Here is a 17,194-nt window from a genome sequence, read left to right on the forward strand (position 1 = left end):
GAAAAGCGGCATTTCTACAGCAGGCGGGATAGTGAAAGGACGGTTCCCTAAACGTTCCGATATATTCTCATTATGTCCCTTTTACACCCGCACTCAGTTGAGTGTATAAATTCCGAGCTAGATTTGTTTCAAGTACCTATGACACAATCTTCGATTATTAGTGGTGAATGGGTTGAGTATAATCCAATATCAAATATAGTTGATAACGCCTCAATTACATTTTATATCAACGGTAACTCTGAAACGTATATAGACCTTTCACAAACTTTGTTGCACGTTCGAGTTAAGGTAACTAAAGATAATGGTCAACTACCACAGCCTGCTGTTCCAGGAGTTGCGGTTGGTGCAGCGGGAACTCCAGCCGATAATATCGCTCCCGAGAACTTGTTTCTTCATTCGCTTTTTAGCGACGTTCATTTATTTCTCAATGAAAGATCAGTAACACCTTCCAGTCAAAATTACGCTTATATGAGTATGATACAAACTCTATTAACGTTCGGAGATTCGGCGAAAAAAAGTTACTTAACAAGTTCACTTTTCTATCGGGATACGCCTGGAAAGTTCGATTCATTTTTCGATAACGATGATTTCTCTAAACGGGCGAGTTTAGCGCAAAAAGCGGTGATTGACTTGTTAGGCGTAGTCATACTGATTTATGTCAACAACCTCGTTTTTTATTGAATATGGTTGATTTGAAATTTAAATTCGATAAAAATAGAACAGCTTTTTGCGTTCACTCCGACGTAAAATGTAGAGTGAAGATTTGATCAGCTTCCCTTTATCTGAGGAAAGTTAAAGTGATACCGCAACTATCGCTCGCTCAAGCCAAGGCGCTACAATATGGAACCGCTAAATATCCTGTAACTCGTTCGGAGTGCACCTCATTTTCTATACCCGCTGGTCTTATGAATAGTGTGCAAGCTCATTTATTTACCGGACAAGCACCTAAAAAAGTTGTTATCGGGTTTGTGGAACAAAAAGCGTTTCTAGGAGATTTGAAAAAATCACCGAACAACTTTCAACATTTCGATTTATCAAGCATTGGATTGCACATTGACGGTAGCAGCGTCCCGCATAAGGCGTTATCCCTAAACTTTGAGGAAAATCAATATATTCAAGCGTATTGCAATCTTTTCATTCAAACTAATCAGTGGAACGTAGATGAAGGGAATCAGATAAGTCGGGAAGATTATCCCAACGGAAATTGTTTATTCGCGTACAATTTAACCTCCGATCTTAGCAACACACCAATCACTTGCATCTTGTGAAAAACAGTAACGTGAGATTAGAATTAAAATTTGCAAAACCGTTACCGGAGACGATTTCCATTCTAATTTACGCCGAGTTTCAAAATTTGATTGAAATTGATAAAAATCGAACCGTGATTTTCGATTACAGTAATTAATGGATTCGCTACAGATGACTAAAATTCTTGAAAAAGATTTAAGTACTAAAAGTATATTCCAAGGCGTGTTCCCGGCTGATAAGCTACCTAAATATGTAAAAATATTCCCTTCTCTATTTATTGTAAATACCGATACGAGTGCCGGACCTGGAGAACACTGGGTTCTAATATATTTTTCTAAACATAAAAATAGTGAATTCATGGATTCCTTTGGAAACCCGCCAGATTATTTTAAATTTAATGACTTTATTGAACGAAACATTAAAACTGTTACTTTTAATTCTAACCAATTACAGAGTAGTTCTAGTAATACATGTGGAGCATTCTGTATCTATTTTGCTATAAACAGGTGTAAAGGAATAGAAATGTATAATATTGTGTCTAGGTTTAAGAAAGATAAAAATGTAAACGATAAAATGATTAAAGAGTTTATGTATAAAAAGTATTCAATAAAATAATTTCTTTAAAGCAAATGGTTACTATACTTGAAAAACAAAAACCATACAAAACCTTATTTTATTTTGTATATACAAATAAACCACCATAAAACACAATCATTTATTTATTTATTAATGCAAATATCTGAAATCACTCTTACTGTATGTTTAAAACTATTTTATTTTATTTCATATTTTATTTTATATTTTATTTAACAGGTCTTAAGCCAATCAATGACATACAATATTATCCCTTTACTTCTCTGCTCCCTTCCAACTATCTTGCAATATTTTCAATCCAATTGTATTTGTTTTTATATCTTTAACTTTATTTCTCAGTACAATTTCCTTTTGACAAGCTTCTTCTAACTTCAATTCCCACTTTTTTAAATGCTTTTCCATTTCGTCCAAATGCACTTTTATTTCTTACATATCTAACCACGTCCTATTATACTCTTCCACTATTTCACTAACGTCCTCGAATGAATGGAAATCTATATGACTATAAGAAACAGAACACAATGAATATAAAACGTCCAGCAATGTTAAAAGTTAGGTCACCAGAAAGAAACTTTCCTCTTGTTGTTTCTATTTCAGTGGAAACGAAACTTGGACTTAAAGATTCTAGGGATTGCTTCTATTTCAGTGAAAAACTCTTCAAATGTGGTTTAAACATTGAACAAGCCCCCTCTTTTTATACCCGCAAAGTACTTAAGGATTCTATCTTATTGATTAAAATTGGTCTTAAAAAACTTTCCATTCTAAGTACACGCATTTTAAACTGCATTGTATTACGTGTATGTGGATTTACTCGGTCCTCATCTCTCACCTAGGTTAACAAGAACATATCACTCTTTACAACTTATATCATTTCAGTACATTTTCAACTTATTCCATGCTATATCTAAATCGCGAGATAAAGAGAAACAAGCCGAACCTTATCAATATCTTATCTTATCTAACGAAAAAACTACGGCAAAATAACATATGTTGCTTTTCTACGGGTTTTAACATACACCCCAATCCCACCTCACTCCACCTCAATTCCACCTCGCTCCACCTCGCTCCTCCTCCACCCCGTGTTCCAGGACTCTTAATGTACCACTACTTCCCACTGCTGTGTGCGAAGTGGGAAATGGTCTCCCCATTGCTGCACCTTCTGCTGGGTTGGGTGGCTTGCGTCTAAGGTGCGACCATCAGTAGTGGGGTTCTACTACCCATGATGGCTTTGTCACTGGTCCGGGCTGTGGGACGCTGGCGTACGGCACTATGATGATAGACCTCCGGTGGTATGGTCTCTGTTACTAGGTACACCGGGCTATAAATTCTGACACACTATCGTGTTGTATTATTTATCTTATTAAAGTAGGTAAAAAGTGTTTACTTCTCAATTTATTTCCCAATCTCTTTGTGTACCACAATCCACCATTGTTTTAGCGAGCTTTTCGGCGGCTAGCGATTGCCATATACCTCTCGCAAAATAAACAGAACGTATTCCTGTTTATTTTGCGATCGCGATGTCTCTGCACACCGATTTGGCGTGAAGCTAGCGTTTTCCGAAACCACGCCCCCTTTCTGTTAATTTAGAGAGGAATCGCTATTTTGCGATTCTTAAAAACGTCTCTGCCCTCAGAATATTATCGCGTGATTTTCACACCGATCGCCTAGCTGATTTAGAAAAAAAGGGTGGAAAAAATACCTTGATGTTGGTCCCCCCTTCCTTCCAATATGTGTGTTGGCTAAAGTTTGTTGCTCTATCGAAAGCTGGTTACCACTCCTCCACCCACGCAGCGCTTATGGGTTTTTTTCTACATTTCCCCGATGTTTTGCTCTGGTGTTCTATCTTTTTTTAAGTTGCCGAACTAGCGCAGGAAGCCCAGCGGTTTTATAATTCTTATAACTTCCTATATTATAAGACATATCCTATATTATCCAGTAATTTCATATCTATGTATATATATTTATACAGGACTATAAATATATGTATATATATTTATACAGCCCTATAAATATATATGTATATATATTTATAAAGACCTATAATTATATATGTATGTATAAATATATATGTATATATATTTATACAGCCCTATAAATATATATGTATATATATTTATACAGACCTATAATTATATGTATGTATAAATATATATGTATATATATTTATACAGACCTATACATATATATGTATGTATAAATATATATGTATATATATTTATACAGACCTATACATATATATGTATGTATAAATATATATGTATATATATTTATACAGACCTATAAATATATATGTATATATAGCGGAGTAATCGCAACCAAAATTATTTAAAAAATTAAATGTTGGGGATGAGATTTTTATCACAATTTATAATGATAAACAGTATTGCATTAAAAAAAATTCGTTTAAAGTATTTTGGTATACATATTAAGCGATAAGTTACCTAAAAATATCATACATTTAAAAATATAGTATTCTATATTCAAGTTTTAGGTCCTATAGGCCTGTAGGCTATAATTGGTTTAAAAAAATACTATTTTCCGATAAGGATTTTCACTTTTTGGCTTCAATAAAAAATATAAAATTGGACGCGTTTTTGCCCTTTAATAAAACCTGTTTTCCGAAGCGCTTGGGGCAATTGGGGCTCTCGCCACCAAATACCCGTACACTCATAAATTTCTACTACTATTGTAAAATAAGACCAATCTTAGGGTAAATGAAATGTGTATTTTTAATTTCAATTTTGTAACAATAAAATATAATGACGGGGGTCACGAAACCTCAAGCCAGTTCAAACCACTCTAGTCTAAATTCTAAACCATACTCGGGTCACGAAACCTCAAGCAAGTTCAAACCACTCTAGTCTAAAGTCTCGAGATAAAGGGGTGAACCGTCATTCCTTCGGCGTCCGTGAACGACGTGTTTGGGACTCTGTATTCCGAAAACAGAACTAAAACTTATTCTCATTCTATTCCCCTCCGGAATTCAATACGTTTGGGCGCGAAGCTATCTCATTATCATAGGGTGTCAGACTGCTAGTGGTAGTTGTGGAACTCGGCTGAGTCAGCTCGCGCTGTAAAGTTGTAATCTAACTTAAACCTAAACTGTCCTTAAAGCACAGAAATCTTAGAAATAAAGGTATTTATAAAATTTTAAATCTATAGTGTATAATTTATTAATATCAGTATAATCAGATACCTAATTAGCATTAATCTAGTAAATATTATTTTAAACCAGGGAAATTGATTGAATTGAATAACAGAAATAGTACAACAGTCGCAGTTAACAAATAACAACTTACAAATTACAAGACGACATTAGTGTGCAACCCCAGTGTTCTGTTCTGTTACAGTCTCAATCCTCAATTCTTTGATCATGGTCTGAGATCTATCAGGAGCTCATGGCGTACAATTTATCAACTCCTAATATTTTCAATAAAATGATGAAACGAGAACGAGATAGTCAGTCGAATTCACCAACAGGCACAGCAGGTCAACAAATCAATCGCATACGAGCATCAAAAAAGGTAACTTCCAAGAAGAAATTCTTGAACCAGAAAATGCATTTGAAATCATGGCAGCTGATGAGATTCACGTGGTAAAAGAAATATGGAACGACAAAATTTTTAACCTCAGAATTCTAGTTATTTGGAATCCAACAATCATAATTATTCCAGTAATTAAATCAAGAGACTACGGAAAGTAAATCAAGTCAGGACTCTCAAGAGACTCAGGAATCTGATGATTTTTCTGAAGTTAAAGTCTTGTCAAGTGGTGATGTTTTTGACAAAGAGTCCCATGATGACCCAAAGATAGCAAGTGTTGAATCAGGTTCTGGAACTTCCGACCAAATGTTTAAGAAAACTGAGAAAATTGTTGTTCTACAAGAATATACTAAAAACTTTTCTTCTACCAATCTTGGTAAAATGTTTCTAAACCATTAAGACTACGGTGGACATATTTTGGACATCTGTGAAGAACGTGGTAAAGAAACTCATTTTGACTTGTAAATATTGCAACAATGATTATCGATCAAACTTCAAAAATACTGTGAGCAACTTCAAACGTCATTGTGAGGTAGTTAATTTATTAGATTTTTAAAACTAATTAGCATGTTCATATTTTTAATATTTTTTTTTCACTCTCAGCATCCAGAGGCAACTTGGATCGATGTGAAATTTCGTTTCACATCGATCCAAGTTGAGACTGGACTGGTGTCAATTAAAAACTACATTATTTTAAAAGTTCCGAAACTAACTCATCATGACATTCTGCAAAAGCGATATACAAGAGCAGTTTTGGACTTAATTGCAGTTGATAATTTGCCACTGACTGTATTTGAGGGGAAAGGGTTCAAAATGCTCATAAATCTTCTAAATCCATCCATCAACACTCTTTCACGAACATCTATTAGTCGTGATTTCGAAACTGAATTTACTCAAAGAATTTTCCCGTATTTGAAAAATCTGTTTGATGGTGCAGATGGTGCTATTCACCTCACTCTGGATATATGGAGCTCGCGGATGAGAAAAGGCATACTGGGTGTGAGAGCGCACTTCATTGGCAGTAACTGGTCACTCGTCAAAAAAACCATTGGGTTTAGCCTTATTGATGAGCAACACTGGTGATAATAGCTGAGCTAAAGTTGAAAACATCATTCAAGCTGTAGGCTTAAAACATGGTCAATTGAGTAGAATAATATGGACTCGTTTTCTAATTGATCGATAATTTGATATTATAAATTTATATTTGTTTTTTAGATTGGCAAAATAGTAGAAGATAACGCATGTAATATCACCAAAGGTTTTCAAGTTTGGGATGTCACTCTAGATGACTTTCTCGCCGAATTAGAGGAACATGGACTTTGTGATGAAGATGATGATGGAGAATTTGTAGGAGAAGAATATGACGATGATAAATGTATTACTGCTTCTGATTTAACTGAAAAAATTTCATTTTTTACTAAGATTATTTTAACAGATTTTGATGAGTATGAACCCGAATTTACATATATATCTTGGGACCGGAAACGTTGCACTGCGCACACATTGCAATTGGCAATAAATACGGCACTGAAGAATGAGAAACGAGTAGATTTGCTGGTAAAGTATATGACAAAGATCATAAACTTTTTCAGAAAGTCACCGAAATATACAGGTAAGCTTAATATTTTTAGGTTGAATACTTATTAAAATAATATGGTTCTAGCCTTACGCCATTAGATAATAAAATAAATAAAACAACGCGAATTATTGCGTAAGTAAAGACAGTCTTTTATTTAAAACATTTAAAATGGTAATTTTCGAACAGTTTCGACAGTGTTAATCAAGACTACCAAAATTATGTCGCGATTACACTTGTTTATATGGATTATCTTAGGTAAAAAAAACGACAAAGAAGAAAAAAACCACAAACCGACAAATGACAATCTATCCATTAAATAATTTTTTCCATGCGAAACTAAGATAAGGGCCGTCGTCAAAATTCATCAAAGTATTTTTACATTTCGTAATTTCAATGCTCTCCCGTATATTACGTTGTGCGTACGTATTCGGTGAAGTTTGCCTACTTTGTATGTAAGGGTTTTTTTTTGCTCGAATAAGTGATTGTTTTCTAGAAAGTTGAAATTTTTACTGTACATTATAAGTGCAGGTGGACACTTTCTACCAAAATTGCATCTAAATCGAAAAATATTTTCACGTTTTTTGAAAATTAAAATTTTAACCGCTAGGTGCTATGAGAAAATTGTAGAGCGTCACCGAAAACGTACAAATAGCGTTGGCGCGAAAAAATAGACGTATTTTTCACTGACAAAATACGACTTGAAAAAGTGACCAGTTGGGAAAGCTAAAATAACTTCTTTTAAATTCCATTGGGAGAATAGTGTAACTTTGTGAAATCAGAAATTTGTTAATCTGGTGTTTAATGCAATTTGGCTTGCAGTAAAATTCGCATTTGGGAAATTTTACATAGGCATAAGTACCATCCTTACAGAGCAACGCTTCACCACGGTTTACGAGATGGAGACGCTCAACAACGGCTGGATTTTGCAACTGGCTCCTAAATTCCGTGCACGACGACACACAATTCCTCTGCAACATGCTATTCTCGGATGAATCCTCGTTTGCAAGAGACGGCCCTTACAATCACCAAAATAATCATGTTTGGGAAGACACAAATCCACACTGGGGATAAGAACACCGTCACCAATTTCAATTTGGGCGCTTGAATGTTTGGATTGGTCTTGTTAGAAACCGGTTAATTTTTTCAGTATTCTTACCGCAAAATCTTAATGGCCAGAGTTATTTAGATATCTTAAGAAATGAGCTAGAACAACAACTGGACGAACTGCCGTTGGCACAACGAGCAAGACTGTGGTTTCAGCCTCATTACTACAGAGCCGTGAGAGATTACCTAAACAACGAATTTGCACAACGATGAATAGGGAGAAACGGTCCCATACACTGGCCAGCAAGGTCGCCCGATCTGTCTCCGTTGGATTTGTTTCTTTGGGGATTCGTCAAGGACAAGGCGTACGCCACTCCGGTTGAGACCCTTGAAAAGCTGCGTCAACCAATTGTAAGCGCTTGCCGGGAAGTAACCCCGGAAATGATTCAAGCCGCATTCGACAATATGATTGTTCGTGCCCAAGCCTACATCGCATCGCAGCCGAAGGTGCTATTTTCGAAACGTAGATAAATAAAATGTATCTTTGTTTTTTTAAAAAAATTCGTATTTTTCATCCTACGAAATTAAATCGTGTAATACCTTCTTCGCCATTGTCTCCTCGATTTTTCAGCGGTGTTTATTGCATTAAACACCAGATTAACAAATTTCTGACTTTCATAAAGTTACTTTTCTCCCAATGGAATTCAAAAAAAGTTATTTTAGTTTGCCCAACTTGTCGCTTTTTTCAAGTCGTATTTTTTCAGTGAAAAATACGTCTATTGTTTTCGCGCCAAAGCTATTTGTACGTTTTCGGTGACGCTCTACAATTTTCTCATTGACAATTTTCTTATAGCACCTAGCGGTTAAAATTTAAATTTTCAAAAAACGTGAAAATATTTTTCGATTTAGATGCAATTTTGGTAGAAAGTGTCCCTCGGCACGTATAATTTACAGTACAAATTTGATTTTTCTAGAAAACATAGTTTAAAAAAAAAAAAAAACACTTTTACGAGCAAAAAAAACACCCTGTATATTGGTCAAAGAAAGCGCAATTTTAAAAAGAGACTGGCCGAATACGAAGGTCACTTAAACCGTTGTGAGTTGAATAAATCGGCCGTAGCTTATCATCAGAAAAAACTGGCCACGAAATAGATTTTGAACAATCTAAAATTATAGCTCAACCGAATATTAAATATATAAAATTATTTTATGGAAAGATAAGGTCATTTGTCGGTTTTTACACACAATCCTAAGGATTTGTGTGTATTAGTCTCATGTACAGTGTAGCCGTTGCCGATGCCGCCGGTGACGCCGTGTCACGCATACCTCTTCAACGGTTAGGGCTAGAAGAGTCAATGATATCTCGTTCGAATGTACAAACATCGCCATTGATAGTCTTTCATAAAGTTTTCAAATCGGAGCCCTAGAAGTTGGGCATTTGCCCAATTTACTATTTTCGGTGATTTCCTTTATGTGGTAGATATTTTCCTTAAAATTAAGTCCGATAACGTTAAAAAAAATTATTGGATAGGTTAGGATTCACTTGAAATACAACTTCGGTTATATCAGTAAATATTAAATTTAAGTATAGTTTTCGGGGTTATTTACCGGACCCCAATGTTCGTGGTTTTATATTTCCGCCTGAAAGTCGACATAACGTTCCATAATGTAAGTCCGATTTTCATGAAAGTTATATTTTTGAATAGCTGTGGTTTACACTTAACCTAGAATTGCAAATACGTTCCTTAAATTTAATTCTAAGTAAGGTTTTTTGGGCAGCGTATACGGACCCCGCAATTTCCAACATTGTAAATCCGCGTGTTTATAGAGGTGTACGCGCCCGTTTCCCTCTGGCGTTTTTCAAGGCCGTTCAGAGTGGGCCGCACTTTCAACGTATGAACAGAAGTAACAATTAAGTATGACACTGATCGGCCTAGTCTTCGGCGTATGACCAGAAGTAACAAATAAGTGTGATCAAAAGTAACTAATAAATGTGATCAGAAGTAACTAATAAGTTACTAGAAGAAATAAGTGTGACACTCAACGGCTGATTAGTAGTAACAAATAAGTGTGATCAGAAGTAAAAAATAAAAGTGACACTGATCGAAGAAATTTTCGATGCTTTCCAAGTATGACTAGAAGTAACAAATGAGTGTAAATATGTTTATATGTGTGACCGTGTATATATAATTTGGTTGCGATACCGGCGTTGCAGGTTGCTGTGAATAGCTCAAACAAACTTAACACATTAGAAGGATTGTGTGTATTCCGACCGTCGTACGTCTTGTTTTTCTTCTTTGGCGTTTTTTTTACCTAAGATAATCCATATAAACAAGTGTAATCGCAACATAATTTTGTTAGTCTTGATGATAGCATTAACACTGCCAAAACTGGTCGACAATTAATAATTTAAATGTTTTTAAATAAAACACTGTCTTTTCTTACGCAATAATTCGTGTTGTTGTATTTATTTTATTAACAATTTTATGGTAACTTTTTCTTTGTTTAATATATTATTTGTAAACTTTTTCTTTGTTTAATATATTATTTGTAAACTTTTTCGCTGTTTAATATATCATTTCTAAACTTTTGACCAACCTTGTGGCAAAGGCGAAACTGGATTTCAAATAACCGGTTAACACCAGGTGGATTTCGGTTCTGTTTGCTTTGGAAAAATTTCAAAATGTTATTATTTAGTCGATTGAGCTTGGCCGCTATAAACGTTTTTGATTAATTTGATTTCTAGGATGACATAGTTTTTGCTGCGCAACAAATTATGGTGGGGCACTATCTGATAGAAAAATGTCCGCTCAGCCGCCTAAATCTATCAATAAGTTAAGGAAAGATATATATCTGATATTTTTATGACACTATAAAGGTAATCGTTGTTTTTTTCTCTAAGAGCATTCGTAGAAGACCTTGTGAAAATCTTGAAACCACTACAAATGGCAACGGGCTATCTTCAGAGAGATGGCGTAACATCATCTTTAGTCATTCCTGTTATACCTATGCCATCAATAAAGTTCAAACTGTTGCTACTGTGTACCACCAAATTTTTTAAGACCAAATTAAATTCAGGTTTAAAAATGAACTTGGAGATCAATCTTAAGCTATTGTTACTATTTTACACCCACAACAGAAAGCAGCAATTTTTGACTGTAATGCAACTGATGTACTTGTTGACCATTGTAAATATTTTTCACTATTTAGCTCACGTCGCAAAATTGGTATTTTCTTAGAGCAGATATTTTATATGGATTATTACCAACTGCATAAAACAGATTATTGCAAGAATGTATTTATGTACTAAGAATATGGCAAGACGGAGATTCTGTCCCCATGGTCGCATACTTTGCAGCTTAAGGCAAGGGCGTATCCAGGATTTTATTTCCGGGGGGGTTTTGATGGAAAATTTCAAGGGGGGGGTGCTGACGGAAGTTTCACTGATTTTTATTAGGCACCCCCCTCCCGTTATAAGCATTTCGGGGGAGTTGAACCCCGAAACCCCCCTCCCTTAAATACGCCCTTGGCTTAAGGGCCGGTTGCAAAAGCCCTAGTCAGGTTTACCTGACAGTGTTGAAACTTGCACAGTTTAGAGGTATAGAAGTACTATAGGTGTTGTAATTTTTGAAATACAGATGCGGAAGGGTATCGGTCGGCGCGAAAAATGAGACTTGACCCTTGGAGAAAAGAAGGTGTCCAGCCTGTGGAAGCTATGATGACGAGATTCACGTGTCAGAAAGGTTGACTTTCGTTGGCTCCACGTGTTTGCGGGGGGTCAGAAGTTTTCGTCCACTTTTAGTTACCTTTTGGAGTAAACATACGGTGATAAAACTCTGCCCTTGACATTGGCTATAAGCGGGGCAAATGTGCTTTGGACTGGGTCACAAACAGGAAACACTTTAATTAGCACGATAATGGTGACGGATTTGTTTTTTAGGAAAAAGGAAATCCGTTGGAGACGCGTCAGTGCGATGATTTCATCGCAATTTTTAGGGCGTGTTACAATTTTCGTGCCGTACGATATCGTACCATTCGGTGACTCTCCCTTTAAAGGGGTTGGTCGGAGGGGGACGAAATTAACGGCACTGCGCGCGCGTATAAGAGTTATATCGAATGAGACCAACATTTTTTTCGGTCACTCTCCCTTTAATGAGACCAACCCGCCCACCCTCAGGAGACCCGGGTTTAATTCAAACTTCCCGCCAAACTAACTGCTGGATGAAATATTAAAAAAAAACGCGCCGAAACTTTCGGACAAGAGCGACATCTCTAGACCAACTATAAAAGTGTTCAAGGCTAAAAGTTCAAGCAAGGTTTGCGAAGAAGACGGCGTCGCTCAGTTGTTTAAGGGTTCGGTTTTGGAGACTACGGGGTCAGAAATCTCGGTTCGAATTCCCGTGAGGCGAATAATATAAATGATTTTTCGCAGCTCAATCTACCGTGTAGTCGCTTTCCACGACAAACAAACAACAAGAACAAACACTTAACGACATTACGTCCATAGCAATAGTCCCACTTCGATATATATCGATGTGGAACTAAAAATGAGAGGCGGAAAGAGAATGGGATATGGTTGTCCGCTAATCCCCAGTTCGCCTCCAGTCCGATCCGCAGACCGCACCGTCAGCGGTGCTGTGCTTTTCAGGGGCGAGGGAAAAAGCCGCCGGGCGAAACGAAAAGGCCTTCGAGTTTTATTATATAGACTAACTGAAGGCCCGCCTTATGAGCGGGCTTCAGCTACTTGAATTATAAAGTTATGTTAGTTTAATTATACCTTTACCTTTAATATTATGTTTATTTCCACGAACTACTAATTACTTGTAATCAGCCTAATAACTAACGGAATTTGGGAAAAAGAAGTAAACTTTATGAAATGAACAAAATGCATAATTTTATGTAAAACAAAGATACCAATCAAAGTTTTTCTTGATATACAAAAATTCTAGTGAACACTTTTTTGTTTTTATGAGTTAACCTTGGTAATCGCTTTCTATGACTGTTATTTTTAAGTTTTTCATTGAGGTGACTCGGGTAAATGCTACGTATAACTGACCGTGCGAAAACACTGGTTCCGGTAAGTAAATACCAACGTTATTGAGTGTCTGACCCTAAGCCTTATTAATTGTCATGGTGAATGCTATCCTTATCGGGAATCGTCGTCTCTTTAACACAAAGGGCATATTTGTATCCGAAGGGGCTAAATCTATCCTAGGAATAAAACGATTCTCCAAAAATCCAGGTACTTTTTATAAGAGAACGTCTGAAATTCACTTTTAAAAATTTTACATTTACATTTTTTAAAAAACATTTTAAATGGCAATTATTTTTATCACAAATTATCACCACCTTAAAATTAGGAACAAATACATTAACAAGGCTTTCCTTAAAATAGGAACAAACAAATACATTAAAAATTTAGGCTTTCCTTAAAATAGGAAAAATAAAATACATTAGGAAAGGCATTATTATTATTTTCTTAAAAAAGGAACCATTTTATCACTAAAAAGATTTAATACCTTTGGTAAAATACTGTTTTTGAAGAAGTCATCGTCACACTTGACTCGTTGTATTAAAAGTTCCTCATCCCCGCAATCTACAATGAAATCACACCACTGCAGTCCTGTAATTCCTAGTTGACCAATGATTTGATAATAGTGGTTGTGTTTCTTGTCTAGAAAAATCTCACCATTTTCATTTAGTTTCAAATATTTATCTGATGGTACTTTTTTTTCTATGGCTTCTTTGATGCTAATTGTTAATTCTTTACACTTGGCCAGAGTTTTAATTTCAGCTAATCCATATTGCTCAATGGTCTGGTCAAAAACCAATCTATCTGGTGAGGCACCCACATTTGAAGGTTTTCACATCTCCTTTTATATCTTCATACTTTTTTACAGCTGTATCTTCATTTGCCAATCCTTCAATGCAATATTTATTTTTAGATAGGTCTGGACTCTGAATCAGCCTTTTCAAAAAATCTCATTGACCTTTTATTCCTTTTGCAAATATTTCCAAACATGGATGCTGTGAATGGACCTTTACGTTCATTTTTCCACAACTCGCAGATGGATTGGGCTTTGGTTCCCAACTCCAAAGTTTGAGCAACGTCTAACGTAATATTTAGATGTGGAGGGGTTACCGACATGGCTTTTACAATTATTTCTACCACAGTTGAACTACATTGTAGTGTTTCAAAAATTGAAATCGGCAAAGAGATCCTATTTTCTTCCTGCGCTGGCTCTAAAGTTGCATCGTCAAGTAGTTTCAAGTTTCGGGAACGAAATTCCTTTCAAGGATAATTTTTGAAAACATTTGCCGCTTAGAAATAGCTTTATACCGGTTATGAAGTTTTTCAAGCCTCTTTTTCATAGCGTCAATATCATCTTGTGAACCAAGATTCTTAATAGCAGCATATTTTTTCAGTTTGTCTGCCTTTTGCATTAGGGCTTCACTTGACTTTGATGGCTTATGTTTGATGAAATTGAGTTGGGAAAATTTATGGGTTGAAATATTTCCCTTGGTTTTCGGTATACCCCAGCCTCTACTCTTTGCGGTCACAGCTGTGTCTTCAGGCATGAACTTCTTACCTTCTCGAACGCAATCCAAGATATACCATAATAGTGCAGCCACATGGATACACACACCGCCCTTTCCTGCTTTGCACTCACACATTCCAGATAATATTTCTCCGGATGTTTTGTACATTTTTGCTGAGGTCAGATACTTCCGAGCCAAAGTAAAAGAAGCTTGCACTTTGTGCTTTTTAAATAGATGAAGTCAGCTGTATCTTCATTTTCAACACTAAGTAAAACGTTGTAAACCTTTCCAGACTTGAACATTTTATATCCATTTTGAAAATGTTTTGTTGCCCTATCTTTTGTAAAATACTTTTTATGTGATTTTCATTGAAATCCTTAGAAAAATCCTTAAGTTGCTTGGTCCAGTTTCCAACTGGTAATGTAAAGTTAACTGATTCGACTCTGTAAAAATACAATTAAATATCAGATATGTCAATGATATTTTTATAGAATAAACATTAATTACCTACCTAATTGATGCATTAGTTATCATTTTAAAAATAAGGCTTAGGGTACTCCAACAAATTTCACACTTGACTTAAAAGCAGACGAAACACGAAGAACTAGAGTAAAATCCAAGGAGAATAAACACCAAGAAGAATGTAAATCTTCCTTGCAAAAACAGTTTTCTTTCCCCCCCATCCGGACCGAAACATTTTATGGGAAGACCTATTGTTTCGGCATTTCAGACAAAGCTGCTTCGGCTAAGGCGTTATCCCATTCGGAGTCGTCGGCCAATAAATTTATTTTACTCGCGGCTTCTTTGAATGTTAAGCATTCTAGAACGTCAACAGTTCTTAAATCTGTAAAACTTTGCGCGCCTCGAACGTTTCACAACAGTAGACGCAAATAATACCGCTCTTGGTCGGATAAACTGACATAGTACATTCGGCTAATTACATTCGAATTACGGGCCCTTGGTTTCCATTGACTATTCCGCTTATCAAAAAACAAAATGCTCTGGAATTTCAACATACAGATGGCAGCGTGCGTCGGAGTAAATTTGATTAAGTTGAAACCATGCTGTCAAAGTATTTTTTTTTAATTTGGGATTTCTCCAAAGCACTTTGTTCTTGTCCTTCGACAAAATAGACATAAGATTATAGTATTTATATACCCCCAGTTCCCCTAGGCACTACTGGGGTTACCACATGTTATACAAACTAATTTGTATCATATCACGCATGTTCATCATCACGCATCCCGCATTTTCTTTTTTAAAGTAAAAAGTAAAACCACAGCACAAGAACATTTATAAAAATCCTCTAAAAAGGGGTGAAAGGTTAATAACCTCTAAAACGGCGAGTATAAATAAAAACCAAAAAATAACCAGCAATCAACCAGGACATATGTCCTGGAATTTACTAGTTATGAAGTGCATGATTTTCTCGAATACAATCATCTTATTTGCGAGCTTCATATCTCCAAGGTTGCCTCTAGGGACCAGATGGAGAGTGATGGGACAATTAACTAAGAAGTGCTCAAAATCGCCTGTATCTGACCCACAACACAGGCAGGACTGAGCACATGTCCTAAACTATGCAAGTAACTAGGAAACTTGCCGTGACCACTGAGAATCTGCGTTGAGAAGTGTTTAGGGTCGATCGCATTGTCGCTCAAGTTCGGAATAAAATTCCTGGTAACATGGCGTTTATTGCTGCCGCTCCAACTACTCTGCCAATGCCCTTTGGTAATGTCCCCCAAAATAATTCTAAGGAACCCTTATTGGGTTTAATAGAATGGAACACCTGATTCGTTAATTCGCTCTCGGCCAGCGCATCCACTATCTCGTTACCTAGAATACCATTGTATGCTTTAACCCAATTAAGGGTGATTCTAGCGCTATGATTATTAAGCAAATCCCTAATGTCAGCAAAGATTCCATTGCGGTTGGAATGATTTCCAATGGCTCGTAGAGAAGATAAACTATCACTAAAGATTGATACCTCTTCATAGTGGAACCACTTAATGCTCTCCAATATGGAGTACAGCTCAATATAATTAATACTAGGATTAAAACTCATGTCTAGACGAAATGACTTTGGCACGAGTTCCAATCCATTAAAGAAGACCACAAATGCCGCAGAAGCGGCATTCTATTATAGCGAGCCATCGGAGAAGATATTTAAACCTGCATTAGTGGGAAGAGCGTCTCCACTTAAAATCTCTACACGAGAGGCTGGGTGCCTTGCCCAAGGACCGCCAGGGGAAAGAAAATTTCCACCTATAACATTGTAATCACAGTGTTTAGCGCACATCTGTTGGTAAAAACACCTAATGATGGTTGCTTCCTCACTTACAATGCTTTCGATCGGGGTTAAGTTGGTAATTACCAATATCGCATCGGTATAAATTGTACGATACACACAGCAAACTCGAAGAGCTGCTATTCGTTGGATTGAACTGAGCTTTCGAAGCATCAAAGAATTCTCTGTCTCGCGCCACCATGCGCCAGCACCGTAGGTGACAATACGCTCAATGCAACCTTTATATACCACTCTCAAGGCTCTTTAAACCAGATCCCACTCGACCTTTGCAAAGCAAGCAATGGACTGAACGAGACGAGTAACCTTATTCTTAACCTCCTCCAAGTGAGGCAAGAAGCA

This window comes from Leiobunum rupestre, chromosome 6 (genome assembly GCF_980474605.1).
Source record: "Leiobunum rupestre chromosome 6, qqLeiRupe1.1.hap1, whole genome shotgun sequence".
Classification (NCBI taxonomy): Eukaryota; Metazoa; Arthropoda; class Arachnida; order Opiliones; family Sclerosomatidae; genus Leiobunum; species Leiobunum rupestre.